The sequence below is a fragment of the Bos taurus genome, chromosome 24 (genome assembly GCF_002263795.3).
Source record: "Bos taurus isolate L1 Dominette 01449 registration number 42190680 breed Hereford chromosome 24, ARS-UCD2.0, whole genome shotgun sequence".
Lineage (NCBI taxonomy): Eukaryota > Metazoa > Chordata > Mammalia > Artiodactyla > Bovidae > Bos > Bos taurus.
The window spans coordinates 50,709,858-50,722,822 of NC_037351.1; the positions used below are offsets into that span (position 1 = coordinate 50,709,858).

Here is a 12,965-nt window from a genome sequence, read left to right on the forward strand (position 1 = left end):
CCCATACAGGACACCAGAGGGTAGGAAGGATCACAGGCAGAGAATTGTGTAGGAGGTTATTACGATTGTTAAGACTCTAATGGTAAACCTAAGTGCTTGGGAGAAAATGGAGAGGAAAATAATGAAAATTGATGGACATTAAAAAAAAAAACTTGGAAAGTAAATTACTGTGGGAGAAGAGAATGTGCTTTTTTTTAAAAGAAAACATTCATTTTAAGGTTAACAGTGCAATTCATGCAAAAATATCTTGTATGCAGAGAGTTGTGTCAACTGAACAAAACAAAACAAAACAAAACTGCACACCCTAAAGCTGAGAATTAGGCTTAAAAAAATTTTATTTATTTATTTTTGGCTGCACTGGGTCTTCACTGCTGGGCTCGGGCTTTCTCTAGTTGTAGCGAGCAGAGATACTCTCCAGTTGGCGTGTCTGGGCTTCTCACTGCTGTGGCTTCTTTTGTTGCAGAGCACAGGCTCTGGGTTAGTAGTTGGGGTGTATGCACTTAGTTGCCCCACGGTATATGGGATCTTGCTGGGCCAGGGATCAAACTCATGTCCCTTGCTTGGGCAGGCAGATGATTCTCAACCACTGGACTACCAGGGTACTCCAGGAATTGTGTTTTATTTAGGAGACTGTCTGAAGATTTAAGCCCAGGTGGTCATTTCTCCGGTAGCTCTGAGGGACTGCTCCAAAGAGTAAGGGAGAAATCAGGATATATGGGAATTTTTGCAACAAAACCCAGGTAGTTGGAATATCAAAAGATTACTGTTAATGAAAGAAAAGCCAGACATTTTAAGTCAACGATTTTAGCACTTTCTTACATATGCGAAGATGCAAGTGTCTGGGTTCATTGAGATTACTCCTCTGATAGGCATGTAAACTATCTGGACCCGTATTCGGTTTTGTCCGTCCTGAATCTCCTGGGGGTTCACAGGGGTGGGGGAGGGCTGAGGCTACAGTAGCTGAGGGTTTGATGGCAGCAGCCTCTTTTCTTTCTAGATATGGCAGGTGACATTCTCATCTTCAGATATGTGCTTAGCAAAGAAGGTTATAGGAGTCATCAGGGTTGAGGTTATAGGAGTCATTAGGCTAGAAGTGACCAGCAAAATAGCAAAGGGCTAATTCTTTGGGTGGAAAGGGGTGGCAAGAGAAAAGCAGTAGCCTGAGAACTGAAGGCAATTCGTGATGTCTCTTCTCTTTCCCTGTTTTGTTTATTTTTTCCTTAAAGCCCCCATTTCTCACCAGTGTTGTAAATGAGAAGAATGGAGACAGGTGCCATTTCCAGGTAGCCTGACTCCACTGGTATTCAAGATCCTTAAGTGACTGTTCATTACATTGATTAGCCAGGTGTTTCCTGGAAGGTTGACTCTCATCTGAGGACTTATCACTGAAAACTAGCCTGATCATCAATGTTTCTAGTTACTTTGGTCCTCCTCCAGTCTAGATGGTAGATTTGTATTCAAAAACGGAACATGGCCTGGATCCTTTCCTTTCCCACTGTGTGCACCAGCATGCCTGAGGTGTTGGCATTCTGTAGATTGTTGTTTTTTCTTTTGCTTTATAAGTCCAGTTACCTTGGAGTTTATTTAAACTAAGAGAAAAAGGTCATAATGTTTTCATGCAATACATACTTCGTTCTTTAAATAACAATTATTGTGACAAATAACAGACATTATTAAGGAATGCTGCACTTGCGATCCATACAAAACGCCAGCATTTTGAGTTGTACACAATTTAAAGAAATGTCCTGAACACTTTTCGAAATACTGTAATAGCCGATACATAGAGGCATGCCTTAGGCGGCCACAGGAATGCAGTTTAAAAAATAAAGAAAAAAAAATCACACTGGAACTACTTGATTTCTTCAAAACCACTGAGCAAGAGAAGCATCATTGAACTTCCATACTGATTTTACATTATGTCTCTACAGTGAAGTGAAGTGAAGTGAAGTTGCTCAGTCGTGTCCGGCTCTTTGCGACCCCATGGACTGTAGCAAGCAGGCTCCTCCCTCCATGGGATTAGACCTTGACTTAAATCCAAGAGTAAAAGTTAAGACTCTCCTCTATTTTTGGTAAACAACTGCATGGTAAACTTGGATGATTTTTTCCCCCTGGATTTTACCTGGGAGTGGCCTTTTTGTGATTTAAAAGAGGGCAGGTTTGGCACTTTTATACTGATGTCACCAATGTCAATATTTCTTGGGCTCTCAGGAAGATTCATATCCTTTACAGCTGATACAGCACGGGCTGGAGCTCCTGCTAAGCCAGCCTCAGATTTCTCCAGTTTATTTTATGCATCAATTTGTGTAACAATCTCATTCATGTTGGTCTCCAACACCATTTCCCCATCACCATTTCTGCAAGAATATTGTGAATCTTGTCTACATGGAAAGTTAAATCTAGTTCACAGATGTTTTCAAAACACTTGTCTAATGTTTCCACAAATACTTGAATTAGATCTAAAACGTCAAGTTCACTTTCTGAAGAATCCACGCAGAAGACAAAATATAATGTTGCATAATGTCTATAAATCAGTTTGTTTTCAGATCCTCCAATTAATAATCCTCCTTCTAGGAAATTGCAAATATTTTCATCTCTCTTAGATACCAAATGGAATGTCTCCCCGATGATTTGCTGTTGTATATCTTCACTCTGTGATTCTGAGTCAGAGTTGGGTTGGGTTCTCCCCCACCCCTACTCCGGCGCCTTTCTAGAGATGCTCTGTAGATTGTATTTTTTAAAATCTTGTTTGGCCATGTCCCACGGCTTGGAGGACCTTAGTTCCCTGACCACGGATTGAACCCCCCTCTTAGACAGTGAAAGCATGGAGTCTTCCTAACCACTGGACCACCAAGGAATTCTTTTGAATCTTGGTTACTGCTTCTCTGTTGTATCTCCTGTGTCTCACCAGTATTTTTCTCTCCCACAGAGCATATTAACCACAGAATTCTACAGTCTCTGCAAATCAAAAACTTGATCTGGGTGGATAGCAATGCAAGGAAGAAGGAAAGGGTATTAAGGAAAATAAAAAGACAAATGTATTTGGTTAAAAAAAGAGTGAGTGAGTGAGTGATAGTCTCTCAGTCGTGTCTGACTCTTTGCAACACCATGGACTGTAGCCTTGCAGGCTCTTCTATCCATGGAATTCTCCAGGCAAGAATACTGGAGTGGGTTGCCATTTCCTTCTTCATAAAAAAAGAGCAAAGCCCTTAAAATGACTTTTTAGTCAAGAGTTACACAGAACCTTAAGAAGGAAGGAAACCCCACCATTTGTGACAGCATGGATGGACCTGGAGGATGTTATGCCAAGTGAAATAAGCCAATCACAGAAAGACAAATATGTATGATCTCACTTACAGGTGGAATACGAAGTAGTTAAACTCACAGAAGCAGAGAGCAGAGCAGTCATCACCAGGGGCTCGGTGCAGGGGGAAACAGGGAGGTGATGGTCAAAGGTACCAAGTGTCACATTTTAATGGCTGTTACTTATTTACTCAAAATTTAGTTTTCTTGTTTAAAAAATTCTTTCTGAGAAACCGCGCTGCAGTCAACAACTTTCTGTGTAGATCATTTTGCACATACGTAACAAGTACCACCAGAGAATACATTCCTAAAAAAAGAATTGTTGTGTCCAAGGGTGTGTGCATTTGTAGTTATGATAGATAGTGCAAACAATCTTCCATAGGGATATACTCAGATTAACCTCCCTGTACAATATACAACGTACAGGGTGGTTCTCATGTTTAAAATTTTTTGTTCTTCTGATAGAGAAATCATAGCTTGTTGAACTTTTCTTTTTACAGTGTGACTGAACATCTTTTCATATGTTCAAGAGACATTTTAAGACATTTAAGACATTCTTGGACTTTCCTGGCAGTCCAGTGGCTAAGACTCCGAGTTCCCACTGCAGGGGGCTCAGGTTTGATTCCTGGTGGGGGACCTAGTTCCCACAGGCCACAGTGAAGACTTCGCATGCCACAACTAAAAATCCTGCACGCCACGACAAAGATCAAAGATCCTGCTTGCCACAACTAAGGCCCGGTGCAGCCAAATAAATAAATAATAATAAAAAAAAACTTTGTAAAAAAATTCACATTCTTAATGCTCCCCAGTCTTGTGAATCCTTGGCAAGATCCAGTTTGTCCATAGGTCAGCTGAGTCAGTAGCTTTCTCTTGTTGGGCTGGACCTTAGCTTTCCTTCCTCTTGATGATGTTTACTGAACCTATGGGCCACACGTTCCCTCTTTCTGTGGCTCTGAAAGAGCTCTCCCTGCACAGAGGGTAGCTTGGCCTCCCCTGGCCTTTCTACCATCCTCTGCTGATGCAATCCCTTCTCCCTCACTAGCATCACCTGCCTCAGACGGCTGATCTGTGGACGCCACAGTCGCAGCCCAGTCCTGGCCTCTGCTGCACTGACCCAACCTTTACCTCTGACTTTCTTGGCTGCCTGTTGTCATCCAGGCCCATCTGGAGTCCATTCTTTCCTAGCCTGACTCCGGTTACCTACTCTCAATGCAACTGATGCTCTGACTAACTCCCCGTAGTGATGACCTCTATCCCTTCTTTGAGAATATGCTGTATCTACCCAGCACTGTTGTCTTCGTCAGTTGCTGCTATAACAAAATACCATAGACCAGGTAGCTTATAAATGACCAAAGTTTATTTCTCACAATTCTAGAAGCTGGAAAAATCCAAGATCAGGCCCCAACTGATTTGGGGTCTGCCAAGGGCCCATTTCCTGGTTCATAGATGGCTGTCTTTCCCCTGAGTCCTCAGCATGGCAGAAAGGGTAAAGGAGCTCTCTGAAGTCTTTTTGTGAGCCCAAGAACTATAGTCTGCCAGGCTCCTCTGTCCATGGGATTCTCCAGGCAAGAATACTGGAATGAGTTTGCCATTCCCTTCTCCTAAGGATCTTCCTGACCCAGGCATCAAATCCACATTTCCTTCATTATAAGCGGATTCTGTACCCCTTGAGCTACTAGGGAAGCCCCTCTTAACTCTTTCAGTTCAGTTCAGTTCAGTTCAGTTGCTCAGTAGTGTCTGACTCTTTGAGACCCCATGAATGTCCATCACCAACTCTCGGAGTCTACCCAAACCCATGTCCATCAAGTCAGCGATGCCATCCAGCCATCTCATCCTCTGTTGGCCCCTTCTCCTCCTGCCCCCAATCCCTTCCAGCATCAGGGTCTTTTCCAGTGAGTCAACTCTTTGTATCAGGTGGCCAAAGTATTGGGGTTTCAGCTTCAACATCACTCCTTCCAATGAACACCCAGGACTGATCTCCTTTAGGATGGACTGGTTGGACCTTCTTGCAGTCGAAGGGACTCTCAAGAGCCGTCTCCAACACAAAGTTCAAAAGCATCAATTCTTTGGTGCTCAGCTTTCTTCACAGTCCAACTCTCACACCCATACATGACCACTGGAAAAACCATAGCCTTGACTAGACGGACCTTTGTTGGCAAAGTAATGTCTCTGCTTTTTAATATGCTAGGTTGGTCATAACTTTCCTTCCAAGAATTAAGCGTCTTTTAATTTCATGGCTGCAATCACCATCTGCAGTGATTTTGGAGCCCCCCAAAATAAAGTCTGACACTGTTTCCACTGTTTCCCCATCTATTTCCCATGAAGTGATGGGACCAGATGCCATGATCTTCGTTTTCTGAATGTTGAGCTTTAAGCCAACTTTTTCACTCTCCTCTTTCACTTTCATCAAGAGGCTTTTGAGTTCCTCTTCACTTTCTGCCATAAGGGTGGTGTCATCTGCATATCTGAGGTTATTGATATTTCTCCCAGGAACCTTGATTCCAGGTTGTGCTTCTTCCAGCCTAGCACTTCTCATGATGTACTCTGCGTATAAGTTAAATAAACAGGGTGACAATATACAGCCTTGACGTACTCCTTTTCCTATTTGGAACCAGTCTGTTGTTCCATGTCCAGTTCTAACTGTTGCTTCCTGACCTGCATATAGGTTTCGAGAACTCTGTTTTAAGGAGGAGGAAACTGACACTCAGAGAAGGTACATAAACTCCTCAAGGGCAACAGATGGAGATAGAGGAAGATTGAGGAGGGCATTGGTGGAGTGAGAACTCTGTCTCTCCTTTGCTCTAAAGTGCATGCTGCCCACTGCCCCAGTGGCGGTGCTAACCAGGTCTTGAGTTCTGGGGTTTGCTCTTGGTTGCTTTCTGGGGCTTGCCACCGTGTCTCTCCAGTTCATGTACACCTTTCTCTCTCTCATCTGTTGAAAAATGTCTTCCTCTGCAAACTGGTCGGATCTATTTTTAGGGAGATGAGTGGGAGGGGAGAAACCACTTCACGGGCCTCTAGCACAGGGGCTGTAGCCCAGAATGACTCAGGTCTTGAGGTTTACCCTTCAGACTTCCTCTTCCTAAGGCACCTACGCGCTGGGGTCAAAGTTTGAGGAGGGAGTGGAGAAGGATGGGGAAGGGTGTTGCATCGTAGAGAACCCATCACTCCATTCTGCACTGACTCCCTCTCCTGCCTGGGCTGGCATGCCCCTCTTTCCCAGATGCCTCCCTCCCTCACCCGGGATTATTCTCTCAGGAGCCTCTTTATTCTCCTTGCAATCAATCTGGCGTCTGTCAGGCACCCAGGGCATCAGATCCATGCATAGGTAGATCCCTTATACCATGTGGTCCCAAAAGGCCTCCTCACCTCAAAAGGGTCTATCAAGTCAGGGACTGCCCCTAGATCATTGTTTAAGGGTCTCTGAACCCTCCAGTGCACAAGAGGCTCACTCTGTGCTGAACATTCCGAAAGGCCAGCTACACATACAGATATGCCCGGGCCTTAACCATGGCTCCATCAGACCCTGCCTTAACATCATCTGCCCCTTCCTCTAAGCCCTGTTCTGTGGTCTTGCCTGGACAATGGACTAAACAGTCTCTTAAAGTTGAATTAACTTTAGCTTGTATTTCTGTCTTTGGTCTCTTAGTATCACTGTTTCCTTTCTTCACTTCTTTTTTCCATTTCATTTTATTTTTATTTAACTATGGTTGATTTATGACACTGTGGTGGTTTCAGGCGTACAACTTCAGATTCTTTCCCATTATAGGTTATTACAAGATACTGAATGTAGTTGCTTCTGCTATATGGTAGGTCCTTGTTGTTTATCTATTTTAGATATAGCAGTGTGTTTCTTGGAGAAGGCAATGGCACCCCACTCCAGTACTCTTGCCTGGAAAATCCCATGGACCGAGGAGCCTGGTAGGCTGCAGTCCATGGGGTCGCTAAGAGTCGGACACGACTGAGCGACTTCACTTTCACTTTTCACTTTCATGCATTGCAGAAGGAAATGGCAACCCACTCCAGTGTTCTTGCCTGGAGAATCCCAGGGACGGGGGAGCCTGGTGGGCTGCAGTCCATGGGGTCGCATAGAGTCCGACATGACTGAAGCGACTTAGCAGCAGCAACAGCAGCAGCAGCAGTGTGTTTCTATTAATCCCATAATCCTAATTTACCCCTCCCCCTTGCCTTTTCCCTTTGGTGACCATAAATTTGTTTTCTTTGTCTATGAGTCTGTTTTTGTTTTGTAAATAAGTTGATTTGTATTATTTTTTAAGATTTCTCACGTAAGTGATACCATATGTTGGTCTTCCTCTGCTGGACTTGATTGACTTTGTATGGTAACCTCTAGGTCCATCCAACACAGTCTCTTAATCGTCCATCTGGTCTCAGTGCCACTGCCTTGGGCAGCTGCTACTTCGCTGGCTCATTCCAAAAAGCTGGATTCAAACCCTTCCTTCCTAGTGCCCTTCTCAGACACACATATACATACACCCTTGAAAGATCCAAGATTTTTGGAGTCAAAAAAGTCCTTTCCAATAGAAGCTTTATTTTGTAACTTGTGGCATTAACAGTCTGGCTGGAAATGAGGTGCTGTGGAGGAGCTGGTTCTAGTGGATGGACACAATGTGGGAGCAATAACCTCGGGGGCTCGATAGCCAGGTTCTACTCTGCTCATTTGAGTTCTTCAGGGAAATCACTTTGCTCCCAGAGCCTCATGTTTTCTCATCTGTAAGTGATGGGACTGGACTAGCTGGTCTCTGGACTTGTGAGGAGAGGGAGACTGTTGTCAGTCTTCAGGAAAGCAGGTTAGCAGGGCCACCAATTTCCAGCCACAGAGAGAAGAGAACACATCTTTTCCTTACACAGTCTAGCCCAGGCTCTCAGTCTTGACCTCACTGACATTTTGGACCAGATAATTCTTTGTTGTGGGGGGTAGTGGTTCCTGTGTATTGTAGAATGTTTAACAGCACCCCCAACCCATACCAGTAGAATCCCCTCTCTAGTCATGACAACCAAAAATATTTTCAGGCATTGCCAAATATCCCAGGGGTCAGGGCAAGAGCCCTTCCAGTTGAGAACTACTGGTCTACCTTATGCAAGTCTTCCCTAGTTGGCTCAGGCAGTAAAGAATCTGCCTGCCATTGAAGACCCAGGTTCAATCCTGGAGTTGGGAAGATCCCCTGAAGAAGGGAATGGCAATCCACTCCAGTATTCTTTCCTGGAAAATTCCATGGGCAGAGGGGCCTGGCGGTCTACAGTCCATGCGATTGCAAAAGGAGTTGGACACGACTGAGAGGCTAATACTTTCACTTTCACCCTATGCAACTTGTATAGATTTTCTTCCTGGAATAAAGTCTTTCTTCCAAGTGAGCCAGCGTGTAGACCACAAGGGTACTACTGCCTTCCTCTGTAGGTTGTAACCCAAGGGCTGTGGACACTGATCACAGCAGGTTTAGTTGTGGTGGGCTTATTTTCATTTCTCTGTATTTGCTCTGATCTTAAGCATCTTTACACTGGCTACCTGGGAAGCAGTGGTGTCTAACGAGTGTTTGAAGCTCTGAAAGAGATGACTGTTGGCCCACAGAAAATATGTTTCCTCTAAATTCTTTTTTTAATTTTGGAGAGACAAGGAGACTGTAAACTGACTCCAAGAAGCTTATCTTAGTTGACACTCCAAAACATCTAATCATTGCTCTAGGCTGCCTGTGGTATGATAGGAGAGCCTTCACTTTGAGGGGCCTGAGTGCTCGATGGGGCTGGTTAGACAGCATTAGCCACAGAGCAGCTGGATTTTGAAGCTGTGTTCAACAATGGAAGCCAATGTAACCAACCCATAGACCTAGGTCACTACAGAGGGCAGACCTATGAACCAGGAGGAAATCAGTTTGCTCCTCAGGGTGAGGTGGGGGGATGGGAATCACTCAATGCAACCTAAACAGATTCAGCTTCCAAGGGGTTCCAAGGAACACCACCCTCATGGGATGCAGGTAAACTGTGGGACTGGCCCCCATCCCTGCACAGTGCGCCTGTCAAGAGATCTGAGGTCAGGCTGCCCTCCCAGGGTCAGCCTTGAGGGAGAAGCGGCTGGGAGGAGACTTCATGCCAAGGTCAAGTGCAGCTTGAGGGGTGAGTCGGGAGGCTGGTGGGGAAGATACCAGATCTGGCTGTGAAGCCCAGTCCTCTTTCCCTTGGAGTTACTGATTCTCTAGGGGAACTTCATATATTTTCAGCAAGAGCTCACAGTACCATCCCATCTGCATTCATCTGGTTCTTCCCTTAGTAATTTCTTCTCCTTCCCCAAATTCTCACCCTAGACCTGCAGCCAGTCTGGTTTGTGATTCCCCCGGGCTGGCATTGCAGGTCAAGAGGAGATGGGGGTGGCAGTGTTTGCATATACAGATGCTAGGAGTGTTAGAAGTGGGGTGTTTCTGTAGCTTTTATTCCCTCATTTGCCTCCCACTCAGTCTCTGTACCTCACTTGTAAGAACTACTATTATGAACTCTGGATTTTTCCTATAGCATTGCTCTCCCCACCTACCTGAACCTCTTTTTTTTTTTTTTTTAATTTCTTTTGGCCACACTGTGTGGCATGTGGGACTTCAGCTCCCCTGACCAGGGATCAAACCTGTGCCCCTGAACCCACGCCCCCCTGTACTGGCAGCAAGGAGTTTTAACTACTGGACCACCAGAGAAGTCCCCACCTCCTCGAACTTCTGATTGTCCTTTAACGCTTAATTCAAAGCTACCTCCTCAGGAAAGACTTCCTATCACCTTACTTCCTATCACCTTAGTCTGACTTTGGAGTCCCTCACGTATGCTCCTATAACGTCAGTGCTCCGTCTTTGAAGTCTGATCCTCTTCAGTCTGTGTCTGTTTTCATGTTTCTTTCCTCACCATTTGCTGGACTCTTTAAAGACAGAAATAAAATCTTCTGTCTCTATATGCTTTAGACATTTCAGCATTATCCCTAATTTATTAATAAATAGTCCTACTTATTCAGTAGGCTATAAACAAGTATCTGTTGACCAAATCAATAAAGATAATTTAGAGAGCCCATCAGAATTCCTGGGTGGAGTTTTTAAAATATACATTGCTAGATCCACCCCTGGGCATACAAATCCTCCAGGTTTGGACTGGGGTTCATGGATCTGCCTTTTGAAAAAGTCTCATAATAATTTTGAGGTTCACTCATGGTTAAAAACCACAGACTTCATTAGATCTATTCTACTCACTCTGAAGCTAGAGGGGGGAAGGGACTTATCTAATATCATGCGGACTTGAACTAAATATCCAAATATCCATACCAGCAATCATGCCCTTTCTTCTACTTTCTAAAAAAAATAAAAGAAAATAGAAATGTGTTAGGAAGAAGAGATTTGATGTGAGGCAGAAACAAAATATCGGGATGAGCTAAAAGTTCTTTGGCTCTTCAACAACAATAATTACCATTAATGATAATAAACCCCATTGTGGCTGGAAGGATAGACATTACTTATGATGGAACAGATGTTTGGGAGAAAAACTGCAGCACCACTCAGCTGGTGACAGTCAGGGGAGGGATACAGCCCCGATCGCCCCGCTTCCTTGCTTGTGAGGCGTGTGGACCGCATTTGCCTAGATAAACATCCATACACAGAGCCATTCTTGGATTGCTGGAGGAGGGAGGGGTGCCGAGTGCCTTTAGTCCTGTGATCCCATTTTAGAGAAGAGGAAACTGAGGCTGGGAATGGGAGTGGGGAGTGACCTCAGGAGCTGCAGCCAGTTAGTGGAAAAACTGGGCCTGTAATCTAGTTCCCAACTCTTTGCCAAGTATGTGTACACTGGTTATTCCTGAAGAATGCAGTTAAATGTTTTCAGGTTGATTCCCTCAGGAGTCCCCAAAAGTGTCCACTTCAACCTGATTTTTTAACCTAGCAATTCAGATTTGATGGAGCCAGGGTCTCCACCATAAGGAATTCAACTTCCTCTTGGAGGTATTCTGCCTGTCCACTCAGTTGGGCCTCCTTGGACCACTTGAGGGGAAAGTGAAAGTGAAAGCTGCTCACTCGTGTCCAACTCTTTGTGACCCCATGGACTATACAGTCCATGGAATTCTCCAGGCCAGAATACTGGAGTGGGTAGCTGTTCCATTCTCTAGGGGATCTTCCCAATCCAGGGATCAAATCCAGGTCTCCTGCACTGCAGGAGGATTCTTTACCAACTGAGCTATCAGGGAAGCCCCAACTTGAGGGGATGGCCTTTGAAATTCCACAGGACTTTGTCAACAAAGGTCTGTCTAGTCAAAGCTACGGTTTTTTCAGTAGTCATGTATGGATGTGAGAGTTGGACCATAAAGAAAGCTGAGCATCGAAGAATTGATACTTTTGCACTATGGTATTGGAGAAGACTCTTGGGAGTCCCTTAGACTGCAAGGAGATCCAACTAGTCAATTCTAAAGGAAATCAATCCTGAATATTCATTGGAAGGACTGGTGCTGAAGCTGGAACTCCAATACTTTGGCACCTGATGTGAAGAACTGACTCATTAAAAAAGACCCTGATGCTGGGAAAGATTGAAGAGAGGAGGAGAAGGGGACGACAGAGGATGAGGTGGTTGGATGGAATCCCCAACTCAATGGGCATGAATTTGAGTAGGCTCTGGGAGTTGGTGATGGACAGGGAAGCCTAGTGTGCTGCAGTTCATTGGTTCACAAAGAGCTGGACACGACTGAGCGACTGAACTGAACTGAACTGAGGCATTCTCACTTGTTTTGACCCTAGTCTTCATGATTGGAAGTGGACATTACCATCTGTCACCTTCAAGTCTGGAGGAACAAACTCTTTACTCCGATTATATTTACCCGCATGCTTCCAAAAACTCACTTTCTCTGCTGCTTCCAATGATTTCCTCCACTTTGAGTTCTTCTTCACATCAGCATCTCCACTTACCAAAATCCTTCCCATCCTTACAAACCTCACCCGTGTTCCTGTCCCCTGCGAGGCAGCCTTGTCCATTCTCTGGGGTCTTTGAGCTCTCCTCCTTTTCAGCGCTTGCAGGAGTGTGTATCATCCACACCAATCCCTCTGTGTGTGTCACGCTACCTTGTTTTAGGCTTGGGGACACAGTTTTCCCGGCTGGGTGACAAGCCCCTGGGACCACAGTACACGTGAGCTATTAATTCTCTGCAGAGTACGTGCTGCGGGGTAACTCAAATCAACAAACGTTTATTGTGCTTTGTGTGGTGCTACCTTGGGACTTCTTGTTATGGGGAAAATAAATGTACTTATTGTTCAAAGCTCCTTTTATTTGGGTTTGTGCTTCCCTGTAGCCAAAAGCTGCATGACTGATATATACACCGCTTAAGTAAATAGATGTGAGGGTGGACACAGGGTTTTTCTAAGGTCTACTTCAATTTGAAGGGCAAATGAAGGGGAATGAGGGAAGAGGGGGAGTTAAGAATCAGTGTGTGTGTATGCATGTGCGCGTGTGTGCGCGTGTAAAAGCACAAAGCTAAAGGAAGCAGAGAGTGAATGTGTGCCCGTGGGAGAAGGCAGGAGGGAGGAGGACATTTATTTAGAAGCAGATGAAAATAATGAACTCCTCGTGCAGAATGACTCCAATATGGAGTGTTAAAATCTGGGTATTCTTTTTTAAAATAAGCATTTCTCGAGTGCCCCGGGTTG

At 44.8% G+C, this 12,965-nt stretch overlaps 1 long non-coding RNA gene and 1 pseudogene across 1 annotated transcript in view; one reads left to right on the forward strand and one right to left on the reverse strand.

Moving 5' to 3' along the window:
* Nucleotides 1-12,965, forward strand: part of LOC132343789 (uncharacterized) — a 138,743-nt gene that overhangs the window by 17,468 nt on the left and 108,310 nt on the right. The window lies entirely within an intron of this gene.
* On the reverse strand, nucleotides 1,711-12,148 carry LOC789119 (AP-3 complex subunit sigma-1-like; annotated as a pseudogene).